We start from the raw sequence: 22,937 nt of genomic DNA, 5'->3' as shown, positions 1-22,937 counted from the left end.
TTGGGGCTTTTCCTCCCTTTTTCCTTGACTTTTTCTGGCATTTCTTGGGTTCTTTTCTTCGTTTCTTCTTGCCCACCTTGGGGGTTTTTTCTGGGTTTTTTCTTGCGCATCTCGAAGTCTTTATCCTTTTTTTTTTCTTTTTTTCGTCTTTTTTTTTCTTTTTTTCGTCTTTTTTTTTTTTTCCCTGTCTTTCTCCTTGCCCTCCTTCGTTTTTTTCCTTTGGCCTGCCTGCCTTCCTTCCTTCCTGCCTTCCTATCCTTCTTTCTTTCTTTCTTCCTTTCAGTTCCATTCCTTATTTTCTTGTTTTCCTTTTCTTTCTTTCTTTCCCTGTATGTCTAATCTTGGTTTTCCTTTCTAGCTTTAGAATAAAAAAGCAGCAGTAGAAACTTTCAGGCTACCTGGGAGTAAAACAAACCTGCAAACCGAAAATGATGTAAAGAAAACTATTTACTCCCTGGGAGCCTGAAATTTTCTACTGCTGCACATGACATAGAGCTTTTATTCCTTCTTATAGATAGGTGATATTTTATACTTACTTTATACAGCGCCCCCTGCCGTGTGCCCCGGAGACCTGCAGGGAGAGCGCTGCGGCGTCGTTCGGTTCTGTTTAATGAAACTCGGCTCAATTCGGCTTGGTTCGGCTCTTCGGCCGAACTCGGCACGCTTGGGCTAAAGTCGGTCACATTCGGCGCATTGTCTAAATGCGGCCAGTGTCGGCTACCCCGGGCTATCGATTCAAGTCGGCTATCATCGGCTCTTGGTGTAAACTCGGCTGTTTTCGGCTACACACGGCTCTTCGGGTACACTCGGCTGTTTTCGGCTACACTCGTCTCTTCGGGTACACTCGGCTGTTTTCGGCTTCACTCGGCTCTTCGGCTCAAGTCGGCTGTTTTCGGCCACACTCGGCTCTTCGGGTACACTCGGCTGTTTTCGGCCACACTCGGCTCTTCGTCTCAAGTCGGCTCTTTTCGGAACAATTCGGCCCGGCTCGGCTTGCTGAGGGCGGGAGAGCGGGCATGAGAGGACCCCGGCGCAGACAGGCCAGGTTTACCCAGATGCCTTCCGCCAACCCGCAGAAATACGCCCGCCCGCGGCGCCGCTGAACCCACAGCATGTATCGGATACGCTTGAAACGCCACAGAAAAATCCGTCGGGGCCGCCATGACGTCGGTGTTCCATGCAGGCAGTTCACTTACACCCACCGGGGTCCTCCACTTCCCCGCCATCTCGAGAAGGTCAACGAAAAGTCCGGGACACCCGCGACACGCCACTCCCAGCATGGCGGCCTCTCGCCTGCCTGCCGGCGCACGGCTGCAGTACCGCGCTCTGCCCACAAGGCGGCAGCACTGCCGCCCGCCCCAGCCGGGGGCGCAGCGCGCCTCGGGGCTGCGGGCAGCGACGGCGGCAAAAAAGAACAGGGGCGACCCCAGCCAAAAACTGCTCTGACATAAATGCCAAAAACCTGCCTCTTATCCGACCAGAACCAAACAAACCGCCTTGGTTTAAAATCCTATTAAAATCAATTTGATAGTCCTATTTTTCGTATTTATATTCACATGCATATTTATAGTGGACATTGATGTAGCATGTAATTTATAAAATATATTCTGTGTATTCCTACTGTTTCTATTTATTTATATTTTGTGGTTTAAAAAATATCTTTCTATATTTATTGTATATTTCTATGTTAAAAGCATGATAGAAATGTAATTTTAATTATTTAAAATAAAAATCCCATACTAACTAAACAGATACAAAAAAACTCTATTCTTTTAAACTATATTGAAATATTTTTATATTTATAGCTTGCATGACTATATTCCCATTTATATTTATAGTTTATATTTAAGCATTATATTAATCATGATATATAATATGTGTCCTATTCAAATAATAAAAAGAAATTATTTTTTAAATTATGTACCATATCTACTGCTACAACTTATTTTATCTTAGATTTTTAATTTTATATTAGCCTTTACTTATTTATGATCTGTTTCTATACTTAGATTTCTACCTTTATATTATTTGTATTTATCATTTTTGTACTAAAACCCCTGCTTTTGCCAAATAAAAAACAAAACCCCCCTTTATGTTAAACTGCTTTAAAAAACTTATATCAATATGGTGTAATATATAACAAATGACAGATATGATAAACATAAAATTGATATAAATTTATTTATATCTATTTCCTATAATACACTATAATCAGATATATACAGTATTACTGGTATTATGGATCTTATATGCAGATATTGATTTATGTTATTTTGCATTTTAAATAATTTAAAAATTCTCTCTATATTTGAAAGACATTTATATATTTATACTTTGGTTGCGATTTTTTCCGGGTGTTTTCCGGGTCTTTTCTTGCCCTCCTTGGAATTGTTTTTCTGGGTTTTCTCTGGGGTTTTTCTTGCCCATCTTGGGGGTTTTTTCTGGGTTTCTTCATGCCCATCTTCGGGGTTTTTTTCTGGGTTTTTTCTTGCCCATCTTGTTGGGGTTTTTTTCTGGGTTTTTTCTTGCCCATCATCGTCTGTTTTACTGGGTTTTAAGCCAACATGGGTACATTCCATGTCAGTACATACAATATAACCCGGCTGAGGATTTTTTATTCTGACTTTAAAAATGAGTTGCAAAACCTGAAAAGCAAAAGTCATATACACAAGGTTAAATCCAGTCAGCATGTGCCCACACATGCAGAGACGAGCAGACACAGACAGACACAGCCACGTGCTCTCACACACACTGACACACTCTTGCCACTTACACGCTCACTGCGGCCCTTACCTGAGACGCTGAAGAACGTGCTGTGACACATCTTCTGGCTGCTGCTCCTTGAAGTAAATGGCAGATCCTGGGGAAATCAGCAGCCTCGGGGACCTGTGAGACAACAGGAAGGGTCAACGAGTGGTTATCTGACAGCTAGGACTTGTCCCCACTCTGGACCCATAAACTTTCTACCCAAAATCCCACAAAAGACAGATGAAGAGTAAAATTTCTATAACTGTTCTACCTAACTGTGACTGTGTGCCAGGGCAGGGCAGCTCTGATCGTAAGTGGTACAATATAAGTACACACAATATAGGCTGAGGTAAACAGTGCAAGTGTAAACAGAGCGTAAGTACACACAATATAAGGTGACGCACTTACATACAGTATAAACCAACACAGGTACACACAATATAAACCAATATAGGTACATCCAATGTAAGTACATATAGTATAAACCAACATAAGTACATACAGTATAAGTACATACAGTATAAGCCAGCATAGGTACACACAATAGAGGTACATACAACATTAGCCAACATAGGCAGATACAATACCAGCCAGGACTTGAGATAACTCTCTGGAAGACGAATTCTTGAGCCCTGTACCCTTTGAGAAGATGGAACCTAAGGAACTGCTGCAGTCACCTGAGGAGGTGCATCTGAAAAAAAGTCAGGACAAAAGTCAAAGGGCTGCAGAATAACTTAAGTGCTCGGCTAAATTGGGCTGTAATCGGCTAAACTCGGCTATTGTCGGCTGCATTCGGCTGGATGCGCCTCTTCGGCGCGGCTCGGCTTTATTCGGCCGAACTCGGAGCCTCTCACTGCGCTCGGCGCGGCTCGGCTCGCTTCGGCCGAACTCGGAGCCGCTCTGTGCGCTCGGCAAGGCTCGGCTTCATTCAGCCGAACTCGGAGCCGCTCTGTGCGCTCAGCGCGGCCCGCTTCGGCCGAACTCGGAGCCGCTCTGTACATTCAGCGCGGCTCGGCTTCATTCAGCCGAACTCGGAGCCGCTCTGTGCGCTCGGCGCGCCTCGGCTCGCTTCGGCCGAACTCGGAGTCGCTCTGTGTGCTCGGCTCGCTTCGGCCGAACTCGGAGCCGCTCTGTGCGTTCGGCGCGCCTCGGCTCGGCTCGGCTCCCTGAGGGCGGGCAAGCGGCGCCGCCTCACGTTAAACGCGCCCGGCTCGGGGCTCTCCTGCTGCCGCGTCCCGCGGGCGGCCCGCCCATCGCACGGACACGACCGGGAGCGCGGGGCGGCACAGGGGCTCATTAGGCGGTGACCGCACTCGCGCTAATTAGCGCGCACGAGAGCAGCGGGCTCGGTTCGCCTGAGCTCGGCTCCGTTCAGGCAGCCTCGCAAGCCTGGCCTCGGTTCGCTCGAGGCCGTCAGGTTCGGCCGGTCTCGCCTTGCTTCGGCTGAGCTCGTTCCATTCGGCCGAAGGAGGCGTCGTTCGCTCGTGTTTTTACAAATATCTTTCTCTATAGATTGTATATTGCTATATTTAGATTTATACTTCTATAATACTTCTATTATTCCAAATAAAAACCCCGTCTCTAACCAAATAAATACAAAAAACAACCTTCTTTTAAACGAGATTGAAATATTTTTATACTTAGTATAATTATATTCCCATTCATATTTATAGTTTCTTTTGATGCAGTGTATTAATTATATATAAAATATGTAAAGTTCTAGAAATGTATTTAAATTATTATTTATATTATGTGTCATATCTACTGCTACAACTAATTTTTTCTTGTTTTTAAACTTTATATATATATCTGTATTTATTTATGATATATTCCTGTACTTAGATTTCTACATTTATATTGTTTGTATTTATAATTTTTATAATCAAAACCCTGCTTATTGACAAATAAAAAAACCCCGCTTTATTTAGCTATTTAAAAAAATATTTTCATGATTACAATTTTCATGTTTATATTTGTCATTTATTCTATATCACATGAGAACACACCTGCTCCTGCACCCCAGTGGGGCTTCCTCTCCTGGGGACCTTGGGGTGCCCCAACGGCATCAGAGCCCCGAGTCTTCACCCCCCTCTCCTCGATTTAGAAACTACACAGGAACTTTTTTCTGGAAACAAAGACATTACCTAAATCCTCTCCCCGTGTCCCAGACAGATAGATGTTCAGTTATTAGTTGGCTGGGCAGCAGTTTCTTAAATAGAATGATAAACAAGATGTGAACGTTTTAGCTACAAGCAAATAGGCAAATCTGAACAAGGTACCGATGGCCAGCCACCGAAGTTATTTTGAAGCAATTTTTTAAACAATAAAATACTGCTACCACAAAAATAAAGCAAAAAGCTAACTACTGGCTAAGAAAAAATTAACTTTTGACAACAACAACATTCCAACCACACAGGCTTTTTTCCCAATATCATACCTTATAACTACCTCTCTTGGGAATTCTCATCATGTATCCCAAAAGGAATAAATACCTTAGAGCATCCTAAAGCAAAAAGTAGCACACATGAGCTCCTCACACTCCCGGCAGTGCACTGAGCTCCTCACACTCCAGTGCAGCGTGCACTGAGTCTGCAACAAATTCTGCTCAGTGAGGGTCTGCAAACAAAGGTTCAACTGATGAATTGAACTGATTTTAAAGGGAGGTTTTGTAAGTGCTGAAGCACAACAAAGAACAAGCAGAAACAATTCTTAAATAAATCTGCAAGTTTTATTTAGCATATATGCGACTCATTTCCACCCTGTGGCTTCTCACTTTGATTGGTCTGTAGGTTCAGGAAGATGACAATGCACACTCTGCCTTCCCTGAGCCCCCACGGCAGCTGAGCGCTGCTCCGTGTGCTCAGATCGTCAGGAGCTGGATTACACGTACCCGGACGGACTGCAACTGCTCTGCTGCAGATTCAGGAGACGACGGCAGAGAGGGGCTGGCCGAGGCGTCGTCCGAATTCCATTTCTGTGTGACGAGAAGCGGTTTGTTCCCAACAGCTGCAACATCCCCGGCTCGCTTCCGTGGTGAGTACCGATGGCGCACAAATGGCAGCCCGAGGAAATCGTGTTCTGGGCTCCAAGTGGCTGGGACAGGGTCTGATTTTTTGTTTTGTATCTGTATGACGATTAGTACGACAGGGCTCTGAGGGATGACATGGCAACACAGAATTAAAAACTCCTCGATAGGATTACATTGACTTCTAGGAAAAGACAAAAGCCTATCACCCTTCTGAAATCTACTTTTAATCCAAAGCACGGGGATTGTCACTATACTGCACCTTCCAGCTTTTCAAAGCAGCTTACTTCTGAAGACCAGGAAACATTGATTTCTACAGAAACAATGGGCAACCCCCAGGTTAATTTAAGCACTACTCTTTAATAGGGGATCTGCCAGCGTGCCAGTCCAGCTTCAAGTGCACTTTATTTCAGTCTCACATCCCCACAAAATTCTTCTCACATCTTCCAACCCTGAAATCTTCTTTTTTCCCTAAGGCTTCTCATCATTAGCAATTTCCAAGTAACGTGGTATTTTTACAACATTCAAAAATGTCATGCTGGACTGTGCTAGAGAGTAATCTGCAAATATAAGCTTAGCAAAGATTGAATTGACTTGTCCAGAGAAAAAACCTACAAGTGAACACCCACACCTGCCTACAAAGAGCTAACAAGCCCCTGGCAGCTACCAGCATCAAAGCACAGTGGATGTTTCTAATAGAGGGTAAGGATAACAATACCACCTTTTGTTCTCTCCAGCTTGTTTTCCCTGCAGTCATATTTTGCTTCTTATGATTGTTTTAGTCTCTGTATCTTTTTGGACAGCACCGAGCCTGACGACAAGGACACGAGAGTCTTTCCCTGCCGTAGGGAGAGAACCAGGAAAACAGTTAAAAAAAGAACAGGGTAGTTTGAAATTCATACTTCCAGTGAGAAGCAGCGCCTAACAAACAGAACAAAAGCAAACAAAGCACGATACCTCCCTGGGGACAGAAGACTTATAAACCCTCCAGGATTTACGACCAACCCCTTCAGGACAGCAGCCAAGTGTCCCATGAGGTGGTGCTGCACCAAAGAATGATCTGACAGGTTCCAAAGAGTCAAATGCACAATATTTTGCAAAGCCGTGAAATCTTGCAAAATAACAAAAATACAGTTGATATAAACTACAGGGCAAGAGTACAAGTGTTCACTTTAAGAGCTGGAACCATCCAGGTGAGCACCTGATAACTGGATCCTCACCAGAGTTTGAACCCTTCGGTACACAGAAGGGTTTTCCCCAGAAATTTCACAGACTGAGTTTTGATAGAAGTACACTTGCCAGATCCTCAGAAGCATCACCCATTCTCCAGGTGTCTGGAGAGAACTGCAAATGGCTCTCACGTAGTTTGAGCTGGTTCTCCAAGGTCTCAGGGTGAATTTCACCAGATGCAACCAAATCGGGCCACTCCCAGTGGGACAGAAGGAACCCAAAGTTTGGGTAAGCAGAGCTGCAGCAAATACTGAGGAAACAAACGTAACAGCGTAAAAAATAATAAACCATCCTTTTTTTTTCTCTTGCTTTTGTTTTTTTCTTATTCAGATCAGCATAGCAACTAAAGAGAAGGTGAAAAACTCACCATTACTGAACATTTCATCATCTGTAAGCCGAGCATCCTTAGCACAGAGGACTCCAAAGTTAAAATTCACCGATCCCTGGGAAATAAAACCAAATATTGTATGATAAACAGTCAAACAGCAGACATAAAAATTTGTTTCCTCTAAGGACTTTCAGGTATGTATGTATCTCTGCATACATCCTACACATTAGAACGTACACTTTATACCATCACCTCATACATAATATTTTACCTTTAAATTCTGATAGTATAGCATGAATTTTTAACTTAAATTGGTGATCTATTATTATTAAGTTGGTACTGAAAGTTATTTCTGCTGTCACATTCAAAAAAACATTATATTTTTTTTTACTGTAATGAGCAATTGATTTCAAAGTCATCACAAGCCCATCAAAATACAAAGCTGTATTCACTGGACGGGTCTGTGAGCTAGAAGTAGTTAGGCTTGTACTTCCCTCTTGTTCTTCCAGAACCGATAAATCCTGTCAACAAAACCAGGATCTTTAGCCCACTGCTGTGAAAGATTCTACAAGGATGATGGTTTGATTTGTGTTTACAAGTTTTGATTTGAAATGGCCAATTCAATGGATAAAGACAGTTTAAGTAGTATTACGTTACTACTATTATTATTTCTATTATTATTTTTACTATTACTACTACTATTATTATCACCTGCTACTGGAAGAAACAAACCAGTCGTACCTATACTTAATTACTTTTATTTCCAGAAAATAATAAAGAAAGAGAACCAAACCAAAAAAAGTCACTTCCTACCTTTTATATCAAGGGATGAAAAACTTCTCTTGGGCTCTTCTCCAATTTATCAAGACTCATAGCACTGAAAGGCAAACAAAACAGTGCTTTATAGAAGGGCAAGTGCACATTTCAAGGCTGAACCACCAACCGATTGCAGTGACAGCAGTTACAACATGAATCGTTCCGAGAGCCTCTGTTAAATGCAATGTTCTGTGGAACTGCCATTTCTTTCCCAAAATACTAACTTCCAACACTTCCTAAACGTATTTTGTATTTTAAAACAACAGAAGTTAGTGAGACACTGTGTGGAGGTCAGGTTTAAATTTATTTCCTTCTAAAGCACAGAGCTCTGTTCCATCACCCTTCACTTCGGCTCTGCACTGAATCACGGTGAGCATTTGAGGAGTGCTCAATAACCAATTCTATTTCTCTCTTTTTCTAGTTCTCTCTATTCCTGAATAATTAAAGACAAGTCCAATGAAAAATGACAAGTTCAGCATCAAAGTCACACTTTTTCCCTTTGTCTGGTCAAGAACAGGCTCTAAATCCACTTAGTGCTGCCTGCAACGATTAAGACGTGCAAAACCATTTTTACATGTTTTATAGGTTTATCATAAAAGCCACGGAACGCAAGCTCTGAATTACAGGAAAAGGTACACAGTCAAATATCTAAATGGATCACTTATTTGTAAATGCATACCTTGACAGAGATCGCACTGAGAACGTTTCTGTGGGACTCTAAGGGAGACATATTTTCTGAGTACCCTGTAAACAAGAAAAGCTAGGATATATTACAGGACATACCCACTTTTTCTACATATTCAAATAGGATTTTTAATAAAAACAACTCAGTTGAAAAAGAAAGAAGAAAACCAAGGTCATTTTACTCAGCTATATTTACTCCCGATTTAGAGAAAAAAAAAAAAGTCACGGGTGCTGCAAAGAAAAAAAAAGTGAACCATAAACGCCTACAGTACAATTTTAAAACAAGTGCTTGGATAAAAGAATCTCATGGAACGTGAAGTAGAAAAAAAGTGAAACCACTATCAGACCTGCCTATTTTCTCACCTTGGTACAAGAAAATCCTAAAAGCAGTATGCCTAAAACCGGTCATGGGATGTAACCAAGAACAATTTAGGCATTTGCTAATCTAGACAGAAAGCTTTTCTGGATGCTAGTGTCAAATCACAAGTTTTGTCTTTCAGAAGCCCGACAATGCTGGAAAGCACTTTCCCTGGGGCTGGGGAGGGCAGGGGCAGAAGGGGATGAGTTTGCAGATCGCACCTGTGCCATCGGAAGGATACAGCCCGCCTGCTCCCTGCGCTGGGCATTCTCCCGGCCATCTCTGGCTTTACCGCTCAGCGCCGCTCCATCCGTTTGCATGGCAGAAAGAGCCTCGAGCACTAGCGCAGGCAGCAGCCCAGTCATTCCGGCGATATGGCAGCGCTCTCTGCTCGCAACGCCCAACACGCGGCGGAGCCGCCTCCGCCCGCAGCACCGGCAGCAGCCCGAGGGAGACGGCTGCAGCTCGGGGGCTGCTGCGCCTCCGCCAGCCTGAGGGCAGCCGCCCCACCGGGACCGCGGGAGCGCCCGGCGCCGCTCGCCCGGGGCGGCTCCTGCAGCTCCCGGCCCGCGGCAGCAAAGCACCGCCTCGCCCTCCGCCATCGCTACCGCTGAGTAAGGCCGAAGAACCGGGCCGACGCTCCTTCCGCGCTGCTCAGCTCCGTGCGGGCGGCCAGACGGAGGCTTCGCCCCTCCAGCGTCGCCGCCGCGGCGCCGGGAGCTGCCCGCGCACAGCCCCGCGCGGCCGCCTGGCACGCCAGCCACTCCGGTGCCGCGTCAGCCGTTGCGTCACACGCCTCGCCGGTAGCAGGGCATGCCGGGAGTTGTAGTCTCGGGCTGACAGCCACTGCTCCGTCCTCCGCCACCGGGAGCTGCAGTCCCTCCCGGGCATCAAACGGGTCCTTCGCCCCTGGGCGGGGAAGGACCTGAGGCAGCAACGCTCCTCCCGAATGCCCTCTCTTTTTCGCTCCAACCTTTTTTCCTTTTTCACTCTGCTTTTCACCCCTTCCCTTCCCTCTTGTGGTCCTGATTCCTTTCCTTTCCTTCCCTTCCCTTTTTTCTATTTCTGATCTTGGTTTTCCTTTCTAGCTTTAGAGTAAAAAAGCATCAGTAGAAACTTTCAGGCTACCTGGGAGTAAAAAAAACCTCCAAAACGAAAATGATTTAAAGAAAACTATTTATTCCCTGGGAGCCTGAAATTTTCTACTGCTGCACGTGACATAGAGCTTTTATTCCTTCTTATAGAGAGTTGATATTTTATACTTACTTTATACAGCGCCCCCTGCCGTCTGTCCCGGCGCACTGCAGGCACAGCGCCCCCTGCCGTGTTCCCCGGAGACCTGCAGGGAGAGCGCTGCGGCGTCCTTCGGTTCTGTTTAAAGAAACTCGGCTCAATTCGGCTTGCTTCGGCTCTTGGTCTAAACTTGTTTCAGTTCGGCTCTTCGGCCCAACTCGGCACGGTGCGGCTAAACTCGGTCATATTCAGCACATTCTCTAAATGCGGCCAGTGTCGGCTCCACTCGGCTATCGATTCCAGTCGGCTATCATCGGCTCTTGGTGTAAACTCGGCTGTTTTCGGCTACACTCGCTCTTCGGGTAAACACGGCTGTTTTCGGCTACCATCGGTTCTTCGGGCAAACTCGGCTGTTTTCGGCTACACTCGGCTCTTCGGTAAACTCGGCTGTTTTCGGCCACACTCGGCTCTACGGGTAAACTCGGCTGTTTTCGGCTACACTCGGCTCTTCGGCTCACGTCGGCTGTTGTCGGCAACACTCGTCTCTTCGGTTCAAGTCGGGATTTTTCGGCCATCCTCGGCTCGCTGAGGGCGGGAGAGCGAGCATGAGAGGACCCCGGCGCACAGAGGGAAGGTTTACCCAGATGCCTGTCACAAACCCTCAAAAATACGCCCACTCGCGGCGTCGCTGAGCCCACAGCATCTATCGGATACGCTTGAAACGCCACAGAAAAATGCGTCGGGGCCGCCATGACGTCGGTATTCCATGCAGGCAGTTCACTTACACCCACCGGGGTCCTCCACTTCCCCGCCATCTCGAGAAGGTCAACGAAAAGTCCGAGACACCCGCGACACGCCACTCCCAGCATGGCGGCCTCTCGCCTGCCTGCCGTCGCACGGCTGCAGTACCGCGCTCTGCCCACAAGGCGGCAGCACTGCCGCCCGCCCCAGATGGGGGCGCAGCGCGCCTCGGGGCTGCGGGCAGCGACGGCGGCAAAAAAGAACAGGGGCGACCCCAGCCAAAAACTGCTCTGACATAAATGCCAAAAACCTGCCTCTTATCCGACCAGAACCAAACAAACCGCCTTGGTTTAAAATCCTATTAAAATCAATTTGATAGTCCTATTTTTCGTATTTATATTCACATGCATATTTATAGTGGACATTGATGTAGCATGTAATTTATAAAATATATTCTGTGTATTCCTACTGTTTCTATTTATTTATATTTTGTGGTTTAAAAAATATCTTTCTATATTTATTGTATATTTCTATGTTAAAAGCATGATAGAAATGTAATTTTAATTATTTAAAATAAAAATCCCATACTAACTAAACAGATACAAAAAAACTCTATTCTTTTAAACTATATTGAAATATTTTTATATTTATAGCTTGCATGACTATATTCCCATTTATATTTATAGTTTATATTTAAGCATTATATTAATCATGATATATAATATGTGTCCTATTCAAATAATAAAAAGAAATTATTTTTTAAATTATGTACCATATCTACTGCTACAACTTATTTTATCTTAGATTTTTAATTTTATATTAGCCTTTACTTATTTATGATCTGTTTCTATACTTAGATTTCTACCTTTATATTATTTGTATTTATCATTTTTGTACTAAAACCCCTGCTTTTGCCAAATAAAAAACAAAACCCCCCTTTATGTTAAACTGCTTTAAAAAACTTATATCAATATGGTGTAATATATAACAAATGACAGATATGATAAACATAAAATTGATATAAATTTATTTATATCTATTTCCTATAATACACTATAATCAGATATATACAGTATTACTGGTATTATGGATCTTATATGCAGATATTGATTTATGTTATTTTGCATTTTAAATAATTTAAAAATTCTCTCTATATTTGAAAGACATTTATATATTTATACTTTGGTTGCGATTTTTTCCGGGTGTTTTCCGGGTCTTTTCTTGCCCTCCTTGGAATTGTTTTTCTGGGTTTTCTCTGGGGTTTTTCTTGCCCATCTTGGGGGTTTTTTCTGGGTTTCTTCATGCCCATCTTCGGGGTTTTTTTCTGGGTTTTTTCTTGCCCATCTTGTTGGGGTTTTTTTCTGGGTTTTTTCTTGCCCATCATCGTCTGTTTTACTGGGTTTTAAGCCAACATGGGTACATTCCATGTCAGTACATACAATATAACCCGGCTGAGGATTTTTTATTCTGACTTTAAAAATGAGTTGCAAAACCTGAAAAGCAAAAGTCACACACACAAGGTTAAATCCAGTCAGCATGTGCCCACACATGCAGAGACGAGCAGACACAGACAGACACAGCCACGTGCTCTCACACACACTGACACACTCTTGCCACTTACACGCTCACTGCGGCCCTTACCTGAGACGCTGAAGAACGTGCTGTGACACATCTTCTGGCTGCTGCTCCTTGAAGTAAATGGCAGATCCTGGGGAAATCAGCAGCCTCGGGGACCTGTGAGACAACAGGAAGGGTCAACGAGTGGCTAACTGACAGCTAGGACTTGTCCCCACTCTGGACCCATAAACTTTCTACCCAAAATCCCACAAAAGACAGATGAAGAGTAAAATTTCTATAACTGTTCTACCTAACTGTGACTGTGTGCCAGGGCAGGGCAGCTCTGATCGTAAGTGGTACAATATAAGTACACACAATATAGGCTGAGGTAAACAGTGCAAGTGTAAACAGAGCGTAAGTACACACAATATAAGGTGACGCACTTACATACAGTATAAACCAACACAGGTACACACAATATAAACCAATATAGGTACATCCAATGTAAGTACATATAGTATAAACCAACATAAGTACATACAGTATAAGTACATACAGTATAAGCCAGCATAGGTACACACAATAGAGGTACATACAACATTAGCCAACATAGGCAGATACAATACCAGCCAGGACTTGAGATAACTCTCTGGAAGACGAATTCTTGAGCCCTGTACCCTTTGAGAAGATGGAACCTAAGGAACTGCTGCAGTCACCTGAGGAGGTGCATCTGAAAAAAAGTCAGGACAAAAGTCAAAGGGCTGCAGAATAACTTAAGTGCTCGGCTAAATTGGGCTGTAATCGGCTAAACTCGGCTATTGTCGGCTGCATTCGGCTGGATGCGCCTCTTCGGCGCGGCTCGGCTTTATTCGGCCGAACTCGGAGCCTCTCACTGCGCTCGGCGCGGCTCGGCTCGCTTCGGCCGAACTCGGAGCCGCTCTGTGCGCTCGGCAAGGCTCGGCTTCATTCAGCCGAACTCGGAGCCGCTCTGTGCGCTCAGCGCGGCCCGCTTCGGCCGAACTCGGAGCCGCTCTGTACATTCAGCGCGGCTCGGCTTCATTCAGCCGAACTCGGAGCCGCTCTGTGCGCTCGGCGCGCCTCGGCTCGCTTCGGCCGAACTCGGAGTCGCTCTGTGTGCTCGGCTCGCTTCGGCCGAACTCGGAGCCGCTCTGTGCGTTCGGCGCGCCTCGGCTCGGCTCGGCTCCCTGAGGGCGGGCAAGCGGCGCCGCCTCACGTTAAACGCGCCCGGCTCGGGGCTCTCCTGCTGCCGCGTCCCGCGGGCGGCCCGCCCATCGCACGGACACGACCGGGAGCGCGGGGCGGCACAGGGGCTCATTAGGCGGTGACCGCACTCGCGCTAATTAGCGCGCACGAGAGCAGCGGGCTCGGTTCGCCTGAGCTCGGCTCCGTTCAGGCAGCCTCGCAAGCCTGGCCTCGGTTCGCTCGAGGCCGTCAGGTTCGGCCGGTCTCGCCTTGCTTCGGCTGAGCTCGTTCCATTCGGCCGAAGGAGGCGTCGTTCGCTCGTGTTTTTACAAATATCTTTCTCTATAGATTGTATATTGCTATATTTAGATTTATACTTCTATAATACTTCTATTATTCCAAATAAAAACCCCGTCTCTAACCAAATAAATACAAAAAACAACCTTCTTTTAAACGAGATTGAAATATTTTTATACTTAGTATAATTATATTCCCATTCATATTTATAGTTTCTTTTGATGCAGTGTATTAATTATATATAAAATATGTAAAGTTCTAGAAATGTATTTAAATTATTATTTATATTATGTGTCATATCTACTGCTACAACTAATTTTTTCTTGTTTTTAAACTTTATATATATATCTGTATTTATTTATGATATATTCCTGTACTTAGATTTCTACATTTATATTGTTTGTATTTATAATTTTTATAATCAAAACCCTGCTTATTGACAAATAAAAAAACCCCGCTTTATTTAGCTATTTAAAAAAATATTTTCATGATTACAATTTTCATGTTTATATTTGTCATTTATTCTATATCACATGAGAACACACCTGCTCCTGCACCCCAGTGGGGCTTCCTCTCCTGGGGACCTTGGGGTGCCCCAACGGCATCAGAGCCCCGAGTCTTCACCCCCCTCTCCTCGATTTAGAAACTACACAGGAACTTTTTTCTGGAAACAAAGACATTACCTAAATCCTCTCCCCGTGTCCCAGACAGATAGATGTTCAGTTATTAGTTGGCTGGGCAGCAGTTTCTTAAATAGAATGATAAACAAGATGTGAACGTTTTAGCTACAAGCAAATAGGCAAATCTGAACAAGGTACCGATGGCCAGCCACCGAAGTTATTTTGAAGCAATTTTTTAAACAATAAAATACTGCTACCACAAAAATAAAGCAAAAAGCTAACTACTGGCTAAGAAAAAATTAACTTTTGACAACAACAACATTCCAACCACACAGGCTTTTTTCCCAATATCATACCTTATAACTACCTCTCTTGGGAATTCTCATCATGTATCCCAAAAGGAATAAATACCTTAGAGCATCCTAAAGCAAAAAGTAGCACACATGAGCTCCTCACACTCCCGGCAGTGCACTGAGCTCCTCACACTCCAGTGCAGCGTGCACTGAGTCTGCAACAAATTCTGCTCAGTGAGGGTCTGCAAACAAAGGTTCAACTGATGAATTGAACTGATTTTAAAGGGAGGTTTTGTAAGTGCTGAAGCACAACAAAGAACAAGCAGAAACAATTCTTAAATAAATCTGCAAGTTTTATTTAGCATATATGCGACTCATTTCCACCCTGTGGCTTCTCACTTTGATTGGTCTGTAGGTTCAGGAAGATGACAATGCACACTCTGCCTTCCCTGAGCCCCCACGGCAGCTGAGCGCTGCTCCGTGTGCTCAGATCGTCAGGAGCTGGATTACACGTACCCGGACGGACTGCAACTGCTCTGCTGCAGATTCAGGAGACGACGGCAGAGAGGGGCTGGCCGAGGCGTCGTCCGAATTCCATTTCTGTGTGACGAGAAGCGGTTTGTTCCCAACAGCTGCAACATCCCCGGCTCGCTTCCGTGGTGAGTACCGATGGCGCACAAATGGCAGCCCGAGGAAATCGTGTTCTGGGCTCCAAGTGGCTGGGACAGGGTCTGATTTTTTGTTTTGTATCTGTATGACGATTAGTACGACAGGGCTCTGAGGGATGACATGGCAACACAGAATTAAAAACTCCTCGATAGGATTACATTGACTTCTAGGAAAAGACAAAAGCCTATCACCCTTCTGAAATCTACTTTTAATCCAAAGCACGGGGATTGTCACTATACTGCACCTTCCAGCTTTTCAAAGCAGCTTACTTCTGAAGACCAGGAAACATTGATTTCTACAGAAACAATGGGCAACCCCCAGGTTAATTTAAGCACTACTCTTTAATAGGGGATCTGCCAGCGTGCCAGTCCAGCTTCAAGTGCACTTTATTTCAGTCTCACATCCCCACAAAATTCTTCTCACATCTTCCAACCCTGAAATCTTCTTTTTTCCCTAAGGCTTCTCATCATTAGCAATTTCCAAGTAACGTGGTATTTTTACAACATTCAAAAATGTCATGCTGGACTGTGCTAGAGAGTAATCTGCAAATATAAGCTTAGCAAAGATTGAATTGACTTGTCCAGAGAAAAAACCTACAAGTGAACACCCACACCTGCCTACAAAGAGCTAACAAGCCCCTGGCAGCTACCAGCATCAAAGCACAGTGGATGTTTCTAATAGAGGGTAAGGATAACAATACCACCTTTTGTTCTCTCCAGCTTGTTTTCCCTGCAGTCATATTTTGCTTCTTATGATTGTTTTAGTCTCTGTATCTTTTTGGACAGCACCGAGCCTGACGACAAGGACACGAGAGTCTTTCCCTGCCGTAGGGAGAGAACCAGGAAAACAGTTAAAAAAAGAACAGGGTAGTTTGAAATTCATACTTCCAGTGAGAAGCAGCGCCTAACAAACAGAACAAAAGCAAACAAAGCACGATACCTCCCTGGGGACAGAAGACTTATAAACCCTCCAGGATTTACGACCAACCCCTTCAGGACAGCAGCCAAGTGTCCCATGAGGTGGTGCTGCACCAAAGAATGATCTGACAGGTTCCAAAGAGTCAAATGCACAATATTTTGCAAAGCCGTGAAATCTTGCAAAATAACAAAAATACAGTTGATATAAACTACAGGGCAAGAGTACAAGTGTTCACTTTAAGAGCTGGAACCATCCAGGTGAGCACCTGATAACTGGATCCTCACCAGAGTTTGAACCCTTCGGTACACAGAAGGGTTTTCCCCAGAAATTTCACAGACTGAGTTTTGATAGAAGTACACTTGCCAGATCCTCAGAAGCATCACCCATTCTCCAGGTGTCTGGAGAGAACTGCAAATGGCTCTCACGTAGTTTGAGCTGGTTCTCCAAGGTCTCAGGGTGAATTTCACCAGATGCAACCAAATCGGGCCACTCCCAGTGGGACAGAAGGAACCCAAAGTTTGGGTAAGCAGAGCTGCAGCAAATACTGAGGAAACAAACGTAACAGCGTAAAAAATAATAAACCATCCTTTTTTTTTCTCTTGCTTTTGTTTTTTTCTTATTCAGATCAGCATAGCAACTAAAGAGAAGGTGAAAAACTCACCATTACTGAACATTTCATCATCTGTAAGCCGAGCATCCTTAGCACAGAGGACTCCAAAGTTAAAATTCACCGATCCCTGGGAAATAAAACCAAATATTGTATGATAAACAGTCAAACAGCAGACATAAAAATTTGTTTCCTCTAAGGACTTTCAGGTATGTATGTATCTCTGCATACATCCTACACATTAGAACGTACACTTTATACCATCACCTAATACATAATATTTTACCTTTAAATTTTGATAGTATAGCATGAATTTTTAACTTAAATTGGTGATCTATTATTATTAAGTTGGTACTGAAAGTTATTTCTGCTGTCACATTCAAAAAAACATTATATTTTTTTTTACTGTAATGAGCAATTGATTTCAAAGTCATCACAAGCCCATCAAAATACAAAGCTGTATTCACTGGACGGGTCTGTGAGCTAGAAGTAGTTAGGCTTGTACTTCCCTCTTGTTCTTCCAGAACCGATAAATCCTGTCAACAAAACCAGGATCTTTAGCCCACTGCTGTGAAAGATTCTACAAGGATGATGGTTTGATTTGTGTTTACAAGTTTTGATTTGAAATGGCCAATTCAATGGATAAAGACAGTTTAAGTAGTATTACGTTACTACTATTATTATTTCTATTATTATTTTTACTATTACTACTACTATTATTATCACCTGCTACTGGAAGAAACAAACCAGTCGTACCTATACTTAATTACTTTTATTTCCAGAAAATAATAAAGAAAGAGAACCAAACCAAAAAAAGTCACTTCCTACCTTTTATATCAAGGGATGAAAAACTTCTCTTGGGCTCTTCTCCAATTTATCAAGACTCATAGCACTGAAAGGCAAACAAAACAGTGCTTTATAGAAGGGCAAGTGCACATTTCAAGGCTGAACCACCAACCGATTGCAGTGACAGCAGTTACAACATGAATCGTTCCGAGAGCCTCTGTTAAATGCAATGTTCTGTGGAACTGCCATTTCTTTCCCAAAATACTAACTTCCAACACTTCCTAAACGTATTTTGTATTTTAAAACAACAGAAGTTAGTGAGACACTGTGTGGAGGTCAGGTTTAAATTTATTTCCTTCTAAAGCACAGAGCTCTGTTCCATCACCCTTCACTTCGGCTCTGCACTGAATCACGGTGAGCATTTGAGGAGTGCTCAATAACCAATTCTATTTCTCTCTTTTTCTAGTTCTCTCTATTCCTGAATAATTAAAGACAAGTCCAATGAAAAATGACAAGTTCAGCATCAAAGTCACACTTTTTCCCTTTGTCTGGTCAAGAACAGGCTCTAAATCCACTTAGTGCTGCCTGCAACGATTAAGACGTGCAAAACCATTTTTACATGTTTTATAGGTTTATCATAAAAGCCACGGAACGCAAGCTCTGAATTACAGGAAAAGGTACACAGTCAAATATCTAAATGGATCACTTATTTGTAAATGCATACCTTGACAGAGATCGCACTGAGAACGTTTCTGTGGGACTCTAAGGGAGACATATTTTCTGAGTACCCTGTAAACAAGAAAAGCTAGGATATATTACAGGACATACCCACTTTTTCTACATATTCAAATAGGATTTTTAATAAAAACAACTCAGTTGAAAAAGAAAGAAGAAAACCAAGGTCATTTTACTCAGCTATATTTACTCCCGATTTAGAGAAAAAAAAAAAAGTCACGGGTGCTGCAAAGAAAAAAAAAGTGAACCATAAACGCCTACAGTACAATTTTAAAACAAGTGCTTGGATAAAAGAATCTCATGGAACGTGAAGTAGAAAAAAAGTGAAACCACTATCAGACCTGCCTATTTTCTCACCTTGGTACAAGAAAATCCTAAAAGCAGTATGCCTAAAACCGGTCATGGGATGTAACCAAGAACAATTTAGGCATTTGCTAATCTAGACAGAAAGCTTTTCTGGATGCTAGTGTCAAATCACAAGTTTTGTCTTTCAGAAGCCCGACAATGCTGGAAAGCACTTTCCCTGGGGCTGGGGAGGGCAGGGGCAGAAGGGGATGAGTTTGCAGATCGCACCTGTGCCATCGGAAGGATACAGCCCGCCTGCTCCCTGCGCTGGGCATTCTCCCGGCCATCTCTGGCTTTACCGCTCAGCGCCGCTCCATCCGTTTGCATGGCAGAAAGAGCCTCGAGCACTAGCGCAGGCAGCAGCCCAGTCATTCCGGCGATATGGCAGCGCTCTCTGCTCGCAACGCCCAACACGCGGCGGAGCCGCCTCCGCCCGCAGCACCGGCAGCAGCCCGAGGGAGACGGCTGCAGCTCGGGGGCTGCTGCGCCTCCGCCAGCCTGAGGGCAGCCGCCCCACCGGGACCGCGGGAGCGCCCGGCGCCGCTCGCCCGGGGCGGCTCCTGCAGCTCCCGGCCCGCGGCAGCAAAGCACCGCCTCGCCCTCCGCCATCGCTACCGCTGAGTAAGGCCGAAGAACCGGGCCGACGCTCCTTCCGCGCTGCTCAGCTCCGTGCGGGCGGCCAGACGGAGGCTTCGCCCCTCCAGCGTCGCCGCCGCGGCGCCGGGAGCTGCCCGCGCACAGCCCCGCGCGGCCGCCTGGCACGCCAGCCACTCCGGTGCCGCGTCAGCCGTTGCGTCACACGCCTCGCCGGTAGCAGGGCATGCCGGGAGTTGTAGTCTCGGGCTGACAGCCACTGCTCCGTCCTCCGCCACCGGGAGCTGCAGTCCCTCCCGGGCATCAAACGGGTCCTTCGCCCCTGGGCGGGGAAGGACCTGAGGCAGCAACGCTCCTCCCGAATGCCCTCTCTTTTTCGCTCCAACCTTTTTTCCTTTTTCACTCTGCTTTTCACCCCTTCCCTTCCCTCTTGTGGTCCTGATTCCTTTCCTTTCCTTCCCTTCCCTTTTTTCTATTTCTGATCTTGGTTTTCCTTTCTAGCTTTAGAGTAAAAAAGCATCAGTAGAAACTTTCAGGCTACCTGGGAGTAAAAAAAACCTCCAAAACGAAAATGATTTAAAGAAAACTATTTATTCCCTGGGAGCCTGAAATTTTCTACTGCTGCACGTGACATAGAGCTTTTATTCCTTCTTATAGAGAGTTGATATTTTATACTTACTTTATACAGCGCCCCCTGCCGTCTGTCCCGGCGCACTGCAGGCACAGCGCCCCCTGCCGTGTTCCCCGGAGACCTGCAGGGAGAGCGCTGCGGCGTCCTTCGGTTCTGTTTAAAGAAACTCGGCTCAATTCGGCTTGCTTCGGCTCTTGGTCTAAACTTGTTTCAGTTCGGCTCTTCGGCCCAACTCGGCACGGTGCGGCTAAACTCGGTCATATTCAGCACATTCTCTAAATGCGGCCAGTGTCGGCTCCACTCGGCTATCGATTCCAGTCGGCTATCATCGGCTCTTGGTGTAAACTCGGCTGTTTTCGGCTACACTCGCTCTTCGGGTAAACACGGCTGTTTTCGGCTACCATCGGTTCTTCGGGCAAACTCGGCTGTTTTCGGCTACACTCGGCTCTTCGGTAAACTCGGCTGTTTTCGGCCACACTCGGCTCTACGGGTAAACTCGGCTGTTTTCGGCTACACTCGGCTCTTCGGCTCACGTCGGCTGTTGTCGGCAACACTCGTCTCTTCGGTTCAAGTCGGGATTTTTCGGCCATCCTCGGCTCGCTGAGGGCGGGAGAGCGAGCATGAGAGGACCCCGGCGCACAGAGGGAAGGTTTACCCAGATGCCTGTCACAAACCCTCAAAAATACGCCCACTCGCGGCGTCGCTGAGCCCACAGCATCTATCGGATACGCTTGAAACGCCACAGAAAAATGCGTCGGGGCCGCCATGACGTCGGTATTCCATGCAGGCAGTTCACTTACACCCACCGGGGTCCTCCACTTCCCCGCCATCTCGAGAAGGTCAACGAAAAGTCCGAGACACCCGCGACACGCCACTCCCAGCATGGCGGCCTCTCGCCTGCCTGCCGTCGCACGGCTGCAGTACCGCGCTCTGCCCACAAGGCGGCAGCACTGCCGCCCGCCCCAGATGGGGGCGCAGCGCGCCTCGGGGCTGCGGGCAGCGACGGCGGCAAAAAAGAACAGGGGCGACCCCAGCCAAAAACTGCTCTGACATAAATGCCAAAAACCTGCCTCTTATCCGACCAGAACCAAACAAACCGCCTTGGTTTAAAATCCTATTAAAATCAATTTGATAGTCCTATTTTTCGTATTTATATTCACATGCATATTTATAGTGGACATTGATGTAGCATGTAATTTATAAAATATATTCTGTGTATTCCTACTGTTTCTATTTATTTATATTTTGTGGTTTAAAAAATATCTTTCTATATTTATTGTATATTTCTATGTTAAAAGCATGATAGAAATGTAATTTTAATTATTTAAAATAAAAATCCCATACTAACTAAACAGATACAAAAAAACTCTATTCTTTTAAACTATATTGAAATATTTTTATATTTATAGCTTGCATGACTATATTCCCATTTATATTTATAGTTTATATTTAAGCATTATATTAATCATGATATATAATATGTGTCCTATTCAAATAATAAAAAGAAATTATTTTTTAAATTATGTACCATATCTACTGCTACAACTTATTTTATCTTAGATTTTTAATTTTATATTAGCCTTTACTTATTTATGATCTGTTTCTATACTTAGATTTCTACCTTTATATTATTTGTATTTATCATTTTTGTACTAAAACCCCTGCTTTTGCCAAATAAAAAACAAAACCCCCCTTTATGTTAAACTGCTTTAAAAAACTTATATCAATATGGTGTAATATATAACAAATGACAGATATGATAAACATAAAATTGATATAAATTTATTTATATCTATTTCCTATAATACACTATAATCAGATATATACAGTATTACTGGTATTATGGATCTTATATGCAGATATTGATTTATGTTATTTTGCATTTTAAATAATTTAAAAATTCTCTCTATATTTGAAAGACATTTATATATTTATACTTTGGTTGCGATTTTTTCCGGGTGTTTTCCGGGTCTTTTCTTGCCCTCCTTGGAATTGTTTTTCTGGGTTTTCTCTGGGGTTTTTCTTGCCCATCTTGGGGGTTTTTTCTGGGTTTCTTCATGCCCATCTTCGGGGTTTTTTTCTGGGTTTTTTCTTGCCCATCTTGTTGGGGTTTTTTTCTGGGTTTTTTCTTGCCCATCATCGTCTGTTTTACTGGGTTTTAAGCCAACATGGGTACATTCCATGTCAGTACATACAATATAACCCGGCTGAGGATTTTTTATTCTGACTTTAAAAATGAGTTGCAAAACCTGAAAAGCAAAAGTCACACACACAAGGTTAAATCCAGTCAGCATGTGCCCACACATGCAGAGACGAGCAGACACAGACAGACACAGCCACGTGCTCTCACACACACTGACACACTCTTGCCACTTACACGCTCACTGCGGCCCTTACCTGAGACGCTGAAGAACGTGCTGTGACACATCTTCTGGCTGCTGCTCCTTGAAGTAAATGGCAGATCCTGGGGAAATCAGCAGCCTCGGGGACCTGTGAGACAACAGGAAGGGTCAACGAGT

The 22,937-nt window shown here is 44.5% G+C and overlaps 5 long non-coding RNA genes across 5 annotated transcripts; all 5 read right to left on the bottom strand.

Moving 5' to 3' along the window:
- Positions 1-2,153: 2,153 nt before the first annotated feature.
- Positions 2,154-4,656, bottom strand: LOC141729732 (uncharacterized). The gene is made up of 3 exons (XR_012581183.1): positions 3,336-4,656; positions 2,794-2,886; positions 2,154-2,645 (listed from the first exon to the last, which is right to left on the bottom strand). It is a non-coding gene; the product is annotated as an uncharacterized LOC141729732 (long non-coding RNA).
- Positions 4,657-6,250: 1,594 nt separating this feature from the next.
- LOC141729512 (uncharacterized) lies at positions 6,251-10,130 on the bottom strand. Its single transcript, XR_012581017.1, has 5 exons — positions 9,411-10,130; positions 8,827-8,891; positions 8,145-8,208; positions 7,371-7,446; positions 6,251-7,253 (listed from the first exon to the last, which is right to left on the bottom strand). It is a non-coding gene; the product is annotated as an uncharacterized LOC141729512 (long non-coding RNA).
- A 2,034-nt stretch (positions 10,131-12,164) lies between these two features.
- On the bottom strand, positions 12,165-12,923 carry LOC141729511 (uncharacterized). Its single transcript, XR_012581016.1, has 2 exons — positions 12,805-12,923; positions 12,165-12,656 (listed from the first exon to the last, which is right to left on the bottom strand). It is a non-coding gene; the product is annotated as an uncharacterized LOC141729511 (long non-coding RNA).
- A 3,338-nt stretch (positions 12,924-16,261) lies between these two features.
- LOC141729510 (uncharacterized) lies at positions 16,262-20,141 on the bottom strand. The gene is made up of 5 exons (XR_012581015.1): positions 19,422-20,141; positions 18,838-18,902; positions 18,156-18,219; positions 17,382-17,457; positions 16,262-17,264 (listed from the first exon to the last, which is right to left on the bottom strand). It is a non-coding gene; the product is annotated as an uncharacterized LOC141729510 (long non-coding RNA).
- Positions 20,142-22,175: 2,034 nt separating this feature from the next.
- On the bottom strand, positions 22,176-22,934 carry LOC141729509 (uncharacterized). Its single transcript, XR_012581014.1, has 2 exons — positions 22,816-22,934; positions 22,176-22,667 (listed from the first exon to the last, which is right to left on the bottom strand). It is a non-coding gene; the product is annotated as an uncharacterized LOC141729509 (long non-coding RNA).
- Between the last annotated feature and the right edge of the window lie 3 nt (positions 22,935-22,937).

Source organism: Zonotrichia albicollis, chromosome 7 (assembly GCF_047830755.1).
Source record: "Zonotrichia albicollis isolate bZonAlb1 chromosome 7, bZonAlb1.hap1, whole genome shotgun sequence".
Classification (NCBI taxonomy): domain Eukaryota; kingdom Metazoa; phylum Chordata; class Aves; order Passeriformes; family Passerellidae; genus Zonotrichia; species Zonotrichia albicollis.
This window is presented reverse-complemented; position numbering and strand designations above follow the sequence as displayed.